This window comes from Acanthopagrus latus, chromosome 7, assembly GCF_904848185.1.
Source record: "Acanthopagrus latus isolate v.2019 chromosome 7, fAcaLat1.1, whole genome shotgun sequence".
Taxonomy (NCBI): Eukaryota; Metazoa; Chordata; class Actinopteri; order Spariformes; family Sparidae; genus Acanthopagrus; species Acanthopagrus latus.
Genome location: NC_051045.1, coordinates 5433334 through 5452430, shown reverse-complemented (window position 1 = coordinate 5452430; position 19097 = coordinate 5433334). Strand labels below are relative to the sequence as shown.

The 19097-nt window shown below is 41.0% G+C and overlaps 1 protein-coding gene across 3 annotated transcripts in view; it reads right to left on the bottom strand.

The window, feature by feature from the left end:
- kcng1 (potassium voltage-gated channel, subfamily G, member 1) overlaps positions 1-18262 on the bottom strand; it is a 31923-nt gene extending 13661 nt beyond the window's left edge. The window contains exons 1-2 of one of the 3 annotated variants that reach the window (XM_037102676.1): positions 18164-18262; positions 17057-17140 (exon numbers count right to left, since the gene is read on the bottom strand). The gene's annotated coding sequence lies outside the window, so the exon portion shown is untranslated. The other 2 variants (XM_037102677.1, XM_037102675.1) reach the window with 2 other exon arrangements.
- Positions 18263-19097: the final 835 nt, after the last annotated feature.

The following is a 19097-nucleotide window of genomic DNA, read 5'->3' as shown; positions in this document are numbered from 1 at the left end:
CATGATCCAAACGATGCTCCGAAACAGTAACCCGGAGAAATCTGCTGCAAAAAAAAACAAAATTTCGGCCCAACTTCCTCTCTGTGAAAACAAAATGCTCGGCGGTGTGTGAGGAGGAACTCTCAGAAGTGCGACTTACAACTAAGAAAGTGTGTCTTACTGTTCGATGGACCTTTACGACTGAATAAATCCTGTAATGTAGGAATGAAAATACTCACTGTGCTCCTGGATCAGCTCCCCAGCAGCTGTCAGTTTGCTCAAGGCTCGTTCATAAGAATGCACATGAAGGACAAATGTGAAATATGTTTTCAGCTTCTGCTGCTGCTGCTGCTGCCTCGCCTGACTCTGCTCCGTCCATGCACAGGCGCTGAGCTCGTGGAGTATGAGGAGGTTATTCGATGATCATGAGCAACAGGCTGCCTCCCCTCCCCTCCCCTCCATCCCCTCCCTCCCTTATTCCCTCCCTCCTTTCCCTTTGCCCTCGTCTCTTCTCCCTTTCCTTCAACTCCTTCCTCCACCCCCCCCAATCCTCAAGCGCTGACATCAGAAGTGGGTGTGCCATTATACCAAAAGCTTTTGAGAGAAATCCATGGCAACCACCATCTAGAGAGCCATGCCCCCCCCCACACACCCACTCCCACCACCACCACCTCCTTTAAATGAGAATAATCACTATCTTTTGATTGTAGATTCACACAAAGGTCTATATTTGCCCTGTGGGTTACCCTGGCTGAGGGGAGGGAGGACGGCCGAGGCTCACCAGGGTGTCCAAATTTAGCCGAGTGGTGGGAAATTGCTATCATGTGGTATGATGATAAGGAGGAAGGCATGACTGTTTATCACCACTGTTCTTTTTTTTATGCCTGTAATAATCATTTGTGCCCAATGGCTGTTGAAATGATGTCTTTAGATCATTTCATTGGTTTTTTTTTAGTTTTTTTTTTATCCAAGAACAGAAAGTGAACCTCAAACAGTGATTTCATTCAGAAGGAGGATGTGATTGAAGAAACACAATTTTAAAAGAGGAAATAATATGAAACAAGTTTGATAAGGATCAGATCACATACTGAGATGTACAAATGCGTCTCAGTATGTGTGGCACGTCCACTGTGTCGCCTGTGTTCTGGCCTATTATTCCTTTATTGATCTACCTGTCCTGGCCTGAAAGGAAACTGCACAAGTAAACACACATGGCAAGTCACTCTCACTGCATTATTTTCACTTCACTGCTGTTATGACCCATAATGGTGAAGTGAGAAAAAAAAAAAAAAAGAAATGTGAACCACTAAAGCGTTTTAAAAAACATGATTATTATTTTTACTGTCGACGGATGAGGTTTCATAAAGAGATCCGTTGGTCAGAAGAGCAAGCGTGTAATTCCTGCGAGCTATTAGGGTTTTGTGCAGAGCGGAGCAGCTTTCTAGGCGGGTGACCGGAGATAACGACCACAGACCAAACAATGAAAAACAAATCAGCGTGGCGTAAAACATCATAATGATCCCACTACACGAGATTTAAATTGCTAGATGACTGATGAATTAATGATTTTATGTTGAGGGACATGACGTCTTTGCCACAACAAAATTAAATGATTATTATCTGAATGCATTTTTGTATCCAGCCGGCTGCTTGTCAGTTTTGGTTTTGACTGAGCTTACACAGCCAGCCCGAGCATAGCAGGCCAATACTGTGTGATGTGATTATGTGTAGTGATATCAAGTGTAAATTCCAGACATCCTTCCTAAGAAAGACAAAAGTACTGTGAAGATTAATGAAAAAGAATGAGAAAGATGGGGTTTTCCTGTGCTAAATGCTAATAAATGCTAATGACAGCACGCTAACATGCCCCCACTGATGATGCTAACATGCTAATGTTTTGCAAGTGTGATGTTTATCAAGTTCACCATCATAATTTAGCATTTGGGCAGAAAAGTTTAAGCCTGTTAGCATGCTAACATTTGCCTGGTATCCCCAAAATAAAGAAAAAGTGCACATGCAGTGGCTGAGAAGCTTCTTCAAGCTTTTTATCTTTAATCTGTTGACACGAACGCTGCCCACGTCATCTCTTCCACCAGTCAACTTGAGCCGGACCACCCGAGGGAGGAGAGGAAACGCTAATCCAGTTTCAAATTAACTCTGCTCCTGGCTAACGTCCGGGAAAATGAAACGGACGAAACAGGAGTCAGTCTGGCAAAGCAACTCCAACGTCCATGTCTTTATCAAGCGCCGTCTCCGCCGCAGTGTCAAGGATGAAGCAGTCGCACTTGACGGGCAGAGTGCAGGACTCCGGCGGGACGAGGAGAGGAGAGGTGGACTCTGTGTTTACGTCATCGATGCTCAGTGCTCAAATACAGTCAAAGCTGATGGACAGTGTTCACCTGATGCTGACCATCCTATTATCACCTTTTTATTGCTGTTCTTAACATTCAACTGGAAGCATTTTTTCTTAAATGCGACGTACATATGTTAATGGATGTATCTTAAATAATTTAATCAACAAATGCAAAGTTGACCTCCCTCTGTGACCTTATTAATATTATTCTTTGGATGCTCCCCTGACATAGAAAACATACAAAACCCTTTCCTGATAACTCAAAATGATTCAAGGAAACATTACAAAAGAGTGAAAAAATAAAGCCACCACAGTCATTCCCCTGAGTAAACTGGGTCCAGGCGGTGCTGGTGGTCTCAGGGTCGAGTAAAAGTTATAAATACTGCCTCTTCCTTTTCATGTCAACCCATCCAGCAACTGTTGAGATATTTTGGAGCAATCCAAAAAAAAATCCAAAACGGTGACCCGACAGACTGACGGGGCAACGTTGTGATTCATAGAGTCATACCACCACCGAGACGAAGAATGTGCTCACTTTTCATGTTGCAGCTTTTGGTGGCAGGATTGTGCTTTTATTTATTTATTTATTTATTTAACTTTGAGGTTAAAAATAGCTCGCCGTCGTTTATGACTCTTTAGTATGCTGATTTCGGTTCGACACTCGAGTGGGTCAATTTATGCAGTTTACTGAGCCTCAGTTAGACTTCGTGGCATAAACAAGGAGGACTAAATATATTCAGAACTCACATCAGCACCACTTTTGCTTTATTTGTAATGAATAATTATTAATCAGAGAATATTAGGATTCGAGAATGCTGTGTTCCCTCCTACAGCTCAGGTAGGAGGGGACAGAAAGTCATTAAAAAACAGACAAAACCAAAAACAAAATATAATTTTAAGAGGCAGCAGCTGGATGTCTCTCACCGAGTCAGACCAGCAGTGATGGCACCTACAGGTGTTCACCTGCTGACGGCTGATTGCTAATTACTGATACAGTTTTAACCCATTGTGTTCTGAGGATTGATTTCCTTTCCTCTGCCAGCTCTCTCGGCTGTAAATTGCTACCTTTCCACGGCTTCTTACTGTTTAAAGAGGGCAAACGTTCAGCTGTCCCCTAAAAGGCTCTTTCATCCTCCACATAATACCATTTCCAAAGGCTGTTTTTATCTGCTAAAATATATACATATGCAAATGTAAATGATATCTAATGATGCTTCTCTACTTGTTAAATGGAGAATAAACTGTTGTCTTCCACGAAACATTCTCACGATATTAGATTCTTAATACACAAACACTCGGAACAATGTAGATTTATTTCTGCTGAGTGTGGAAGTAAAGAATCTGATGTTTTCCTTATGCAATATGTAGACACATATCCCTGGTCAACTCAGCGGTGCCTACCATCTTTCATGTGGATAATTACAGCAAATGAGAAAATCGAGCCCAGTCTCACATCCGTGCTGTAAATATGCAGCGTCTGCCAGCAAACTGTTGGTTTAGCGTAATTAAAAATTGGCAGAAACAGAAACGCTCGCTCCCTAAAGGTGACGAAAAGTGATTTAGTCCTGCACATAAATCCTTACATAACTCTGTGAGCATTCTCTAAACCACAGATAGAGTCGGGCTCGCGGTTTCCACATGTTTACAGCTTTGATGCTAAGCTAACAAGCTTCAGCTTCATGTTCACAACGCCACATGAGAGGGGGATCGATCTTCTCATCAAAATCTCATCAAGGAAGAGAACAAGTGTATTTTCCAAAATATGTACAACTCAAAGACTCCATGACTCTGGTTGCATTTCCCTTTGATCAGCTGTATTTCCACTTAATATCTAACACGATTCCCGGCAGCAGGGAATTATCAGTGCTGTACATTCTTGGCCATCTTTAGTTTGTTTCCCACGAATGTCATACGTCCATAATTCATCCAATGGGGATGAATCTTGGTGGGGGAAAACAGCTGCTGCAGAGGAATGTAGTGCAGTAAAATGAACCAACTGACTTGTGTTGAAACAATCCCAAACCATAAAGATGATGAGATTTCTTTGGAGTTAGATTTTATTGTTACCGATCTGGAGTACACCTACACCTGAAATATCTTCATTAGAAAACACATTTTATTAAGTTTGCCTTTCTTTTTACCGTAGCCTGCTCGTAATTCACAAATCAGTTAAATGTGTTCAACTGTCTGCGTCTCACCCGCTGAGATTTTTAACATTTAAACGATGCGACAGTTCGACTTCTCATGAGACATTCGAGGGGAATAAAAGCCGCCGAGGCAGCCACTGTTTGCCTCTACCACTTCAAACCACAAAGAGAGAATGAAGAGAATATGGTGTGGGAGGCATTCTTTGAATAAAGTTCTTTATTTCCATGCAAACAGACATTCAACCTCCTCCATTCACACACACTGATTGCATTCAACAGCTGCTGTTTCCTCCCGTTGTCATCAGAGTAGCTGTAATGCCTTTTCTTTGCAATCATCAGCTCCTGGTTACGTGCCGTTGACGCTGCTCGTGCAGTGGTTCTGATGACTTTTATTAAGAAAAAGTCATTTACAGTTGTCTTGACATTAACAACTCTAACTGTCCCGGTGGGTTTTTTTTTTTGTTTTTTTTTTTTACTAAAGCTTTGAATAAATGGCGACATATTCTAGGAATCGCTGCTTGTGGGTCTCATAATGACGTTGAGCATGCCCCTATCCACGCTCTGTTGAATTAAGAAAGTAAATGAGTGTAGGAGGGAAAATGAGATTGATCATCTAATTTTCTCATTAGCTGACCTGCTGGAAAAGTATGTTACTCCGCCAGCAGCAGCACAAAGGTCGATACCACAGCAAGAGTTAACGTGCAACCTGCAGCAGTCATCACACAGAGCAGAATAACAGATGCTTTTATATCTAAAAGTGTTTGGATGCTAACTTGAGTAAAAGTAGCAATACAATATTGTTTAAATACTCTATTACAAGTAAGTAAGTATATAAATACTACCTATATTATAGATGTACTGTACATAATATCATATCACAGCCAGTTTCGCCAGTGTCAGTGCAGTGGCTCGTCACATTATGCCTTCTCCAGAGGGTCACAAGAATAATCTGTTGGGTCGTGATGACGGATGGGGTCAAGAAAAAAAAAACAAATCGCAGCTCTGTTGGACCTCTTTGTATTGATTTTGAAACCTTTCTATGACCTGCTCTCATGGTGAGAACCTGGGAGGAGACGGCCTCTTCTAACAACTCGCTGACATCTTTAGAGGATAAATTCATCCAAAAATGTCGAGTTTTTCATCATCTTCTCACTCTAATGACGCTGGAAAGTTTTGTTTTCCACAAAACATTTCAAGAGCTTTACAGAAATACAGGGTTGCAGCAGGCTCCTTCACAGCCACAGGAAATCAGGACTTGTTTTAAATCCTAAAAAACACCATAAATGAAAAGAAAAGCTCAAAAGCGTACAGCTCCTCACTGTTGTCCAAGTCTCCAGATGCCAAAAGATCCCAGTTGATTTAAAAAGACACTTTAGATGGGATGAATGAATTCTGATGATTCTTTTTTTCAGTTATTTATTATTTCTTAACTTCTACTTCTGTCCTTCAGTTGTTTAGGAGAAAGCACAACACTGTTTTGCTGGTGTGGGCGGGTAGACAAAGACAACATTTTTTAATTTTTGGGTGAATTTATCCTATAATATAAACCAAAAAGATTGGAAACCTTTAATCTACACAATGCATTTTATTTTATGATCTTAAAACATGTACCTGCTCTTAATCTGTAAGATTAATTAAACATGTCAGATATGTGAAGACAAGTAAATATTTGTGTATGAACTATTGTCAGAACTCGAGTAAATGTGCCTTTTCACAGGTACTTCAAATGTTATGTATTTCAAACAATATCATTTCTGTGACAGATGGATGCAAATGTCCAGAAAATCGCTCAGGAACCGATGGATGATTGTCGCCGTCTGTAAAAAGCCAACCCCACAGGAGGTTCAGGTGCTGAGGAGGCACAGCTGTCACTGTTTGACTGAGATCAGTCCTAATCCCAACTCAAAACACAACGGAGCTGATTTGGCATCGCAAGCGCAAACCGTGTCAATATTATGTTTTCTTTTGAGAGTCGGCTGATGGTAAAGATAGCCTCAGTATGTGCAGGAATCAAACAAGAGGGGAATGAGTATATGGTGCAGGGAGACGTGCTACCACAGGGCGAAGAGTTAGAACACAATGTATGACAGTGAGGAAACGTGTGGGAGGTGTGTGTGACCTCAGCCTATTTCTGACAGCTGTCAGGCAACAGTGTCGGTTCAAACAACACACAGTTCATGCTAATCACATGTGAGGAACACTGAATACGTCTACTGCTAACAGAAGGTTATTGAGCACAAGATGCATTCAATTCTTTGGTTCATGACACAATTTTGAAAAAAAAAACAAAAACAAAAAACATTTGAATATCTGGATGATTTGTGTGATGACACGTATCATGACATGTTAAAGGAGATATATCGAGCTTATTTTGCCTTTCCTCCATCCAGTGTGTGGTGTATCGCTTCAGCGTTAAAATGCCAAAAGCCCTTCCAAATGGGAGCTGCTCTCTCCCACAGAAAACACTGCTCCTGAAACGCCTCGTCAGTTGTCCCGCCTTTCAATTCTGAGACTTTGTGACATCAGAAGCCCCTTTTAGATAGACAAGGTGGCACATTTGCTGCAATGTAAACAGAGGTGTAATATTCCTCCTTTTCCAAAAGCCGCCACTTGGCCGCCACTGGGGTGGGCGTAAACATGTGACGTGACGCGAAGCGCAAAGTTGGGCAGTGAACAAACAAAGTTTGTGACAACAAATTTGTCTTCAAAATAAGAGCTTTACATTGCACTCCATTGGAGTTTAGAACTGGGTTCTTAGCAGGGGGCTTTTAATTTGAAAGTAACGACTGTTAGTAGCTTGCTGCTACAACAACAAGCGGACAGTGATGACAGCTACAGAGACCAAGTAGATCATTTCTGAGCATTAAAGCGTGTAAACCTGTTCTAGTAGTAACCCGACATAAACTCATGAACATAATATGTCTCCTTTAAGTTCCCCATCTTCATGAATCAACCGGTGAGCTGACAGCTGTCCATTAGCACATTAGCATTCATTTGGAGTCGTCTTTCTGGCCGCCTGCTGAACAGAAATTAAACATTTCCTTCTTCACCAATACCCAGATATCATAACACATTATTTGTGTGATGACAAATTTCTACCCTTGATGTGATGAAAAGTTAATTCGTCCATCAGGATGCTCTAAAAATCCCATCGCTCAGAAGAGGCCCTGGGATCTATTTCGAACCCGTTTTTTGGCAGGTGTAGTGGTCCATCTGTGGTGTGAACCAGTTTGGATAGTATCTATAAATACGAGCTCGTTCTTCCCTCTTGAAGTAATGGCTTATTAAGCACCATTAAAAAGACACTGGTGAGCACAGAGCGGGCACGAAAAAGGGCTTCAAAGCAGCCAAATCCCGCTGGATGAAGAGGCTGATGAAGAGGTTGATGGTAGAAATTCCACCATTCATCGGATTCAAGTGCAGCCTTTTTAAATCAGGTTGATCAGTAGTTAAGCTGCGCGTAGTATCAAGATCGGTCATGTTTAAAAAAAAAAAAAAGAAAGACAACCCTTCCCCAACTGACACACACACACACACACACACACCCACACACACGCACACACACGCACACACACACACACCTCCAGGTACACATCAATAAAGACCACAGCTGTTATTTACACGTGATTTAAAAAGCCTCTCGTAAAAATCCAGTTATCAACATAGAAAATCCAGTTGTTTTGCCGTTTATTCTGGACATTTATCAGCTCTGACAGACCCGCCAGTGGCTCCATGTATTTTCCTTTTTTTCTTTTAATAAAAACATAGAGTAGAAAGTAGAGAATATCTCCATCCATTAAATTGTGGAACGAGGGCACGAATCAGCCGTAATCTCTCCACGCATTCGGTTTCGGTTTGAGTCATTTCAAATTTGATCTTACTGATACAAACGTCCCTGGGGTTTCTTAGATGTTTGGGAAAAATTCCAGCCCAAATCTGTGATGCTCAATAAGCCTCAAACATTCACAGCTAAAATCATATTTCGAGCACAGCTGTGGGATTTTGATTCCATGATGTGCACTGCGTGAGTTTTCTTGGAGTGATCCTGTTCGTAGAGCCGAGGGTTGGGAGGGGGAGCGGAGTGAAGTGAGTCTCTGGGTCAATCACTACGAGTAAATTGTCTGTAATTATATTGTACTCTCCTGGTCTACTAACCATCCAGAGCCTCGTACTACATCCGGCGACCTGCTTCACCTCTTGAGACGCAGCTGCTCCTGAAATTACTCAGTAGAACGTCATCACTTGCACTTTCTGCTTCTTTTGCACACTGGACTTTTGAAATACTGATTATCTTGGCCTTTACATTGATTTTATTTCATGTTCTCATCCTTGTCCATCTGTGTTGTAATGCTGTCTCCATTGCTATTTATCATCTTGTGTGTTGTGTTGTTGGTTGTGTGTTTCTTAATACCTGGCTGCAAATTAATTTCCCCCCCGTGGGATAATAAATTGGACTTGACTTGACAGTATGTGGTAGGAGGTCAGGAGTCACATAGATTGTTAAACCAAACCATTGCAGGACTTCCAGAGAACGAATGATCTGACCAGTACACATTCATACATATAGGCAAGTTCTAACCTCTTCTCTGCACTATAAGCAACTGAATTAACAGTTCGTTTCATGCATGGAGTCAAACTGTATGTTTAATTCTGCCAAAAAAGTCATGACGTACATCTCACGGAGATTAATTTCACACCCAACCACCACATCAGCTACAGGCATCTGTGAACATGTGTACACACCACTGAGACCTCTCCAACCGTCACCAGACCAGAACATGTGTGGTTCTTGTGCTGTGAATGAGGCTGATGTGGGTCCTGTTCTTTGATGACTGTGTCATTGTTTGTCCGCTGCGCGATGACGCACCGAGCCGCTGAGTTTGAAATCTCAAGAGGCGTCATTTCCTTGCACGCTGACCATGAAAGAGGATATCTGGAGATGGATTTTTTTACCAAACAAATTCGAAGAATACCCTCAACTCCCACAGTTTTGAAGCCGTGCCCCTGCCTTTTGAGTTTGGCGGGATGACTAAGCACACCTCTCGTCTCCTCTCACCGACGCTGGAGCGTTTCGTCGGCCAGGTGGCCTGGCCTCTGAAGGTGCAAAGAGGGAGTTTTGCTTGTTTCTTCCTTTTTTTTCTGAGGCTCTTTGATGGAGTCTCCAAAAGCAAATCAATGGAGGCATTGGGGCATCTCAGTCACAAGACAGAAAATTCAAGAAGTAAAAGGAGGCGAGCTGCAGAGAGCGGCAGGAAAATCACAAGTAGAAGGTTTATATCTGGTGAAGAGGGAAAAACATTATCTTTGTGTTGACTTGTTTTTTTAGGATTTGAACCAGACACTGGGACTCAAGTCAACCAGTCTGAGTCTCAAACAAGTCAGTGGCCATTTTTTGAGCTTGTCAAGTCAAGTCAAGTCAGTCTTACTGTATCAATAGTATAAAGAGAAAAAACAAGGTATGATGATGATCTGTGAGCTCACATGACCATCTGATCTCACAAATCTATCATGCCAGACTTCAAGCTAAACTACACTTGTGATCAAACACAATCAGCAGAATAAATGCTCTTATTTTGGTCACCACATACAGTACACTGCTTGAGATGCCTCAAAGACTGGTCAAAATGTTGAGTTTGATCACCAAAAACAGATGGTCCCAGCTTCTCATAAAAAATATTAGTTTTTTGTTCCGAGATCTCCTTAAAGACTATCCAGTGGTTTCAGGCTTACAGGTGTGGAAACGAGGTCACTTTGCTTCCTTCCTGCCTGGAACTGAAATGACAGCATAAACTGAAAACAGATCAGTTACTGAGTCATTACGTCTCAAGTCAAAGTCACAAGTCTTTAACTTCCAAGTCCAACTTGAGTCTCACGCCACATGTTTTATTGTCTAGTCTGGTTGTAAGTCATGAAAACAGTGACTCGAGTCGACTTGAGTAAAAGACCTCCAGTCCACGTCTCTGCACTGTTTCAGAACAACAGAAATAAACAAATGATCAAAATCAACATTGTCTTCTCATTACAGGAGCTACAAAAGCTACTACACTTACCATCTAAAGTACCACGTGACACTGTTCACAGATTAAGAACCTCTCACTCTGTAGTTCAGCTGTCACATCGCACTTGACAAGCTGAAACGAGTTCATTACAGCGCAGGTCTCGGTCTTCTTGTGGGTGTTTTCTCTGAAGAAAGATGAGAGTTAATGCTGCCACTCTGAGAGGACAGCAGGGTCCAACCTGCTCATGCTGCAGACGACAGCTTTATTTTGTTCCTGCACATTACCTGCCACCTGAGGCAGACGTGTTCCTATATATACCTCATATAAACAGCAACTTTAATAATCCTAGGCCCAGGCTACATGCACATTTGTTTGCGTCTGAGATGATATCTGTGTCTGTATGCCGTATGAAAGCTCTCAAAGTGCTGCTTTACACAGAAGAAATCACAGGTTGTACAGAAGATAATCCTTTATCAGTGCCTGAACTTTTCATCAAAATGTTGTCTCTCTGTAAACTAATTCAATTAGGCTTGTACGCCTACAGCTCCAGTTCCACATTTAGTTTTAATCATATTTTATGATCTATTTTCCGCTGATCATCTCTTCTCGTCTTAGTCATCAAGCGACGATGGTCTCTGACGACCAATTCTCGCAATAGTTTTTATAACTTAAATCAACACCCTCTACCTAAAGTCAGGGTGTGCTTTATCAACATTTTCATTTTTTTTACTTTACTCTTTTAAAACAAATTTTCACATTTTGCAGCAGAAAGCTGTGTATTGACAGGCTCAAGGAAAAAAAAAAAACATTTCCTCTCCAGAAACTGCTTAAAAGTGCTTAACATTCAGCAGGGACGACGGAACAAAAGCTCAAGTTAGGAAATAATTAGTGCTTCAGAGTTTAATGAGCTGAGACTGTAATTAAAGTATAATCCCCTTCAGTGTGTTTCTGCTCCTCGCTGCCAGGAGGATAATAACACAATCTAAATACGTTGTTCAGCATTCATAATTCCTGTAAAACCCTTTTGGCCGGCATGACACCGTGAGAACGTCTTCGAATGGAACATCCCGCAAGAGCCGCATCTGCCGATGACAGACCGCTATTATATCGCCGCCTCGCAAATAAAACAATGCAGGAAAACACAGTTGGCACGGTTATATCATATCCACATATCTGCCGCTTCAGTATCACATGTCAGGAGTTCACACCACGCCAAAAATAGCACGAGGTCTTAGCCTAGCACACGGTTTCTGTCTGCCGCAGAATAATGATTCCTTCGTTCATCGCCGTGTTATTACTTGTTGCTGTTGCTATGGACAAACAGCTCCTTTCCTCCCTGCTTCCTCTCCAGAGACTGTATGTTCAGTTTGACCTGCACGGCTCTGCTCCTGATTCCCTTAGCAGGCTAATCTTAGCACTTAAATTGCTGTTAAAGCACAGGATACCATTAGCGGGCTTATACACAGACTGAGATTTTCAGATCTGCGTCTGCTGTTTATCCCAAAGCTAATTCACCTGACATGTAACATGAGGAAATGTTGCCTTCCAGAATTACTGGGCTCGGTCAGAGATAATGATAATAATCTCCATTTTTTCTTTTTCGCTCAGTTGAACAGCTGGAAAAACCGTTGCAAAGCTTTTCAAGTCCCTCGGCTCAGGACGCTCTGAATGCAAAACACCACAGAATCTGTGCGGCGGTAGATTTTCCCAGCAGACATTTTGACATATCAGAGTAAGAAAAGAGCAGGAGGAACTATACAAATGTTCCTTTTTTAAATGGCCCAGGAAGCCTCTCCAGTGAGTCAGCATGCGCCATAACAAAATCCTGGGACCAGACATTATTAATGTTGTAAATTTCATTTCCTCAGCGGGAACACTGTAACTACAAAATCATAACTTCAACAGGCAAGCCGAACTTGATTTAGTTCTTTAAGGTTCTTTTCTGTGTGATTAGTTTATGATGAGGAAATCTTTAATAATAGATAGATGTGGACATTCTGACTCTGTCACAGCCCAGGTGGAACTAATAACATTACGGAAGCACACACACCTAATGGGATGATTAATTTTTAGTGAGGTTAATAATTACATCTGCGTTTTTTTTTCCTGCTTTGACATGTTAAAATAACATGTAAGACGTGTGTTAGTGTGCCTGCTTCATTACATGTTACACTACACGCAAGTTTGTTTGTTTTCTTTTTTTTTTAACTCAAATGAGTGTGTTTGAATGGGGACTGGAAACAATGTTACCAAAAGACTTAAGAACAAGTTTACAAGACAACAAGGACAAAAGCTTTTCCATTTACATTCTTCATCTCTACATTATAGTCGCAAATATCGCCACAAGCCTCCTCCTTTACAGTCTCACAGCTGTCAGCAGACATTTCTTTTTTATGGAAAAGGTTTTACTCCCACAAAAGGAGGTGAAGGCCTGAATGGCCACAGAGCCAACAAACTACTCTCTGTTCCCTCAAAGGGCTCTTGACAGCTTCCTATATAGAAAATGGCCCAAATTCTAATGTCAGTGTGAAAGAATTGTAGGCCTACGCATTCGTTCTCCTCAAGGTGTCACCTGATGTAGTACATAACTCCATTTCTCAGCACAAGAGATGCCTTTTGTAGTTTCAGCTACACTGCTTTACTATTTCATCTGATGTCAGAATTCTCTTTTAAATATTTTTATATGGATCAAGCACAGAAACAAACACAGTCGACGGAAGGACAAAAAAAAAAAGTGGAAAAGAAATCTGAGCGGTGAAATCCATAATGTTCCTAGACGCCATTATACTGTAACATTTAGCGACTGCTCGGAGAATAATCATGGTTTCTGACACCAGGGATACATTCACTCAACTTTTAGTTTTTGTGTAAGCTTACCAATTACCTGTGACTGTGGCTGGTTGTCATGTTTGCTCTGAAACTGAGCGCTTTACTCTCTATAATTTTTTCTTTTCTGTTCACAGTCTCCTGCTCTGAGCCCGAACGACTGTCTAACATTAATCGTGTTTTAAAGTTATATAACATTATGCTTATGTGTTCTCTAGTTCTCTGATTCTTACAGTAAATCCAGTCCTTTTTTTAAAAAATTAAAGTCATCTCGTAACTATGGTATGAAAATACTTTTTCATGCTTTTCTACTTTCTCGGATAAGAATGTTAACTTGTGAAATCTCAGATCTTAATCCGCCATTCTGTGCCAGAGCTGCCTCTAGCTTGCTTTCATCCACTGTTCCCCAGGACAAAAAGAAAAATTGATTTCTTCAGAAGAAACTGCTCTGCACAAGAAAGTGTGGATTCCAACTGTGCAGCGAGCTTTTAAGGCTCTCATCCTCCTAACGATGAGCAGCTGATGGCCTTTGGCTTCACGGGGAGCAGCAGGACTCATCCGATGTCTGGGGGAGTTGTGAAAATGAGAAATGCGTACTGTACATCCTCTTGAAAATGGTGTGAAAGGTGACTCTGGTGCACAGGTCAGTGACCAGAGAGGCAATGAGGGCCTATTTATAAAAAGAGCCACCTTAGAAGTTTCTTTTGAAGACCCAGCTGTTCAAAGACGCAAGGACAAAAAAACAGCACAAAGTGCACTTGACATTCTCGGCCCTCATCAGTCGCCAGCAGCACACTGAGCTCCATGGTGTCTGAACGGAGGTGTTTTCAGAATGAGATTGATTCATATTGAATCACGAGACTTTATTTTGATCTCATTATGCAAATATAACTCCTCATTTGCATTATCTACGGCACGCAATCTCAATTTGTGACTGGATTTGAGCAGTGGTTTCCAGGATTCAGAGCCCTGCTGACCTTCATTGTCATCATGTAATCACAGAGCATTTTACACCCATGGATGGAGGTTAGTTATAATTATGGAGCTGTTGGATAGAAGAGAAAAAAAAAAAAAATCTGTCTACCAATTTTCCAGGATGAGCGCTGAAGACCACGGGGTTAAGGGAACTTCATTAATTCAGGCTCTGGAGATTTTATGTGTCAGTGTGAAGCAATGACTGCAAGCAGCGAGTGTCAGGTACAGAGTGCAAATTCATGTCAATCTACTTAATTCTTGTGAATTTCTCCCTGAAAAATGAACTTAAAATCTTCAGGTTAGAGCCAACAAAGACCAGAAGTTTAAAGGATTAGAATTAAAAGTATAATATTTATGAGGTGATAATACGTGTGTGTAGTCACTGCTGTTACTGCCAATACTTCCATACTGCTGTTGAATTCAGAAATTGTAGTTGAAAGCGTATTTTGATTCATTATCAGTTGTAACTCAAACATGTGACACCCCAAATTAAGCATTGTCATCCCATTAATTCAGTTTCGATTGTCCCCAAGAGTAAACTCTCTTCTCAAAGAAATCAGTAAAAGATCTCTGAAACATCTGTATCTCCGAAGCTGCTATTACTGCCAGTACTGCACTTACTGCTAATACTGCCAATACTGCCAATACTGCCATCGCTGCCAAGACTGCCATTAGTGCCAATATTGCTGTTACTGCCTTTGAATTCAGAGATTGGAACTGAAAGCTCATTTTGATTAAAAAAGTTATAACTCAAAGTTGTGACATCCCAAATGAAGCAAGTATTCGCACAGAGGCCCACCAGATCAACTTAAAAGGTCATCACAATATTTTTTTTTGTTTTCACAAAATGTCTCCGCTGCTTCCAAGTGGCCAAAAAAGGACTCAGATTAAAGATCTTAGCCGTACGGTAATAACAAACATCTGCTCAGGACTCTTGTGGTGACAATACTTAGTCAACTGCTGTTTCCAAGGTCAACAAATAACTTTATTCTCTTTGTCACAAAAGCACAAGTGCGTCAGTAATGGACCTCGGCTGAAAATCCCCTTTAGACTTTGAATATAACTAAAAACAGAACATGACTGGGTACATGAGGCAGCAGAGGCAAACATGAGGAATTAGCTTTGCAAAATTATCCATTTCTATATAAAGAATTCTCGCCGCTAAAGATAACACGTAAAGTTTAATTCAGTTTCTATGGATACCATGTTGTTGCTATGTGACAGAGTTGAAGGATGAGTTGCAGAGCGTATGTGATATGTAAAGGCATCTGATGCATGTATATGAACTGAAAAAAAAAATGTTATTACCAACTACATGATTTTGTAGTTTGTCCTTTAAGATGTGAAGTGATTTTAGTAATATATAAAATCCAAATCTGTCTTCCGGTTTTCACCAAATACACAACACACACATTAAATCTGATTTCTAATTAAAGCGAGGTCAGTGCTGAGGATTAATCACTCCCTTTAGGTTGAACTCTGAATGCGACTTGTTGCTGTCAAAGGGCTTTGATTAACTGAATATCCAATTAGTCAGGGTTCATTAATGCAGTATAGCTGGTCCCCGCTCTCTTCCTGTTTTCAGCATTATTTGGAGCCTCTTTGTTTTGGTGATTAGGCACGGAAGTGATTCAAAAAGAAAAAAAAAATCTGAATCGCACTGGGAGTAAAACACGTAAATATGCTGGAGTCACTTTTTTTTCTTTTCTCTTATTGTCCTTCTGTTCCAGCTCTCTGCCGTCCGTGAGTCTACTTGGAAGTGTGAGAAGTCAACGTCTGCTGCCAGTGTTAAGGAGATGTCAGCTTATAACTCAGCAGGTCTTGTTGATCACTGTGGCTTTGATTATAGCTGTGCTAAAATAACAGCTCCGCTCACTGTGCAATCTGTGCAGGCCTTCTTCTGTCTGCTCTGCTGTGTGCCATTTAACAGGGTCCTTTGTTTCTTTGATGGGTTTCTATGATAATAGTTATCATCAGCTATATGCTACTGGTATAACATTGTTCCTTCTTCATGGTGGCTGGTTGGTAATTACACCCAAACATTTATTGATGAACAAGGTGTTTAAATTTAACCTTTTTCTTGTACATGTTCTGACAGAAATCCTTCCACAAGTTGTTTCATATTATTTTTATCCCCATCTCTGTAACTTTCAGAATAACTCGGCATAATAACACGAATCTCCACAATTTTACTGGTTAAAAACGAGGCTGTTCAGCAGAAAACTCCCTGAGATAAAAGATCTTGACACAACAGTGACCAGATGTCGTTACTTAGTCATTAAATTATTCTTCGTGTGAAGCCTAAACTACATGATGTTCATTCATTTTGCTTCAGTGTTTGTTTTCCAGGCCAACCAACCAGGGGCTCTCATGGGAATTTATCACAAGCCATTTGATTTCTCTCCACACTGCGACTCAGACTGTCATTAAAAATGTGCTATCTATTCATGTACAAGGTTATTCACACCATTTGGACTCAGATCGGTGCTATCAGACACAGTCTCTGCTGGATGTTAATGAGGTCTTGGACTCAATGTATAAGTGAGACGGAGGAACAGGAGGCCCTCAGTGTCTGTTCTCAACTCGGCAGATGGATATCTTTATGGTCAGTGACACTCTTTCATTCAAGCTAAATGATAATGTCAGCATGCTAACGTGATGGCATTTAAGGGGTAGTGTTTATCCTGCTCACCATCATAGTCATCCTGTTAGCATGCTGACATTTCATGGCTTATTAATAATAATAACTAAAAACAAAGAACGGCTGTTTTATTTACCTGATGATGGGTGATTATAAACATCCAAGACCGTTGCTGTTGCAAACTTGTAAGGACCCAGATGCAGATACGAAGGCAGGCAAACTGAAAACAGAAGTGAGTTTTAGTGAAGCTGAAAGTCCGAATACAAAAATACAAAATACAAAATATTCTAAGGTCAGGCAACAAAACAGAAATCAAGGAGTGTGAAACTAAACAAACATGAGGAACGTGGGAAGCAGCACAGGTAGACACAAACAGAACATATGACCAGCCGGGGGACAGATGAGAAGTGAGGAGAAAACACAATTATAATACAAAAGAGCTGCTGAGCATAAAGGTTGAGAAAACAGACAAAAGGCAGGAAGTAGAAAGTGAAATATGACACATAAAACAGGAAATACCAAAAGTATGCAGGAGCAGACTGGAGTGATAATTCAGGCTGGGAATGTAACCTCTGCGCAGAGTGATTTCTTGTGCTATGTGTTACTTTTAGACTAAAGACTAATTAACTGTGGATGTCTTGTGAAACTGGGGACAAAAAATTGTGATGTCATGTGTGAAACAGCTTTTTTGGTGAAAGTTAGGGTGAGGCAACAGAGGGAGAGAGAAAGAGAGACTGTTGGCCTGCATGTAGCAAGAGAATAGCTGGTAAATTGTTTAATTTCTGAGATGAAACCAACGATGCCACTTTTATTCTCCTCTGAGACGTCCCTGCAGCTGAGTGCTTATGAAATATGAGAATCCATGATGACAGAGTTTGGTGTAATTTGACTTACAGTCAGCACTTCATGCTGGATACCCAAAAACACTCTCTGTACAGCAGCAAATTAGACGGTAACAGGAGAAGTGGGGGGAAAAAAACAACTCTGCACACCATTAATATGAAACTGCTTCTGTGATGTCTAGAAACAAACTGTTGAGTCATAAACAAACAACACAATGTTACCATGCTGATGTGTAGCAGGTCATACTGTCTGCAGTCACCACTGTAGTTTAGCATGTTAGCATGCACGCAGTTGACTTCTTAGTCTCAACTTTGAAGGTCTTTGTAGAGTTTAAGACGATCTCTTGGCATATTTCCTGGTAATCACCTGAAGCCTGAAGCTAACACTTGCGTCTTCTTACCTTGGAGCAGAGTCCGCCATGTTGCACCACCATGTTTCTACGGGAGCCCAAAAAGGTCAAACCAAACTCTCACATTTCTTGTGTTTGTAGCAGCCAGTGTCCACAGTTGGTTGCAATCTGCAACCAAACCACTAGATGCCACTAAATCCAACACACTGGGCTTTAAATTAATCCACGTTTCTTTACCAAGAGAGACAGATACAACTACACAAAGCTGATGGGAATGTAGCTGTCAAAACATTTCTTACAATTGCACAAATGTCAATCTTATCCTGGTGCTGAAAAAGTCAGGGGATCACCGAATCCATCAAGTAGATGTTGAGATATTTCACAAGATTAATGTCAATTTAAATCTGTTAGTGATGTTTTATAAAAAGTCTGAGGGTTGCCAAAGTCTGTAGGCTTCATTCTCTGGAGTCCATGAATGTGTATAAAATAAATGTTTTGCATTTTTTTAGATATCTCAGTTATGAAAACCTTCATCTGTAGAGGCACACAGCCTGGTTTAAAAGAGTTTCTGTCTGGATTCAGTCTTTTGCTCAAAACAAGAGGAATCCATTATTGAACAACCGTAGAGAACCATTTTCCCATCAACAATGCAATCTAACAATAGTGTACTGTATGTTTCATGTGAAGGGTGAGGCCATCATAATACACACGGCACACTGCTCAGAAACTGGTCGACTACCTTGCCTGCACCCACGCACGAACACCCACCTTTGATTAAAGGCAACAAGTTCACGCCCACTGGCAGTTGCTGTATGTAATTCTGGGAAACACAGGAAATTACTGTACAGAATGAAGCAGATATGTGAGACATGTTTAGGGGAACTCTGCACAGAAAAGAACAAAAAGAAAAAAGAAAAAAACTAAATAACTCCCGTGGAATAATTCAGAGGAAGTAGATTTATGAAATCTGTGAGGTTTAATGTGA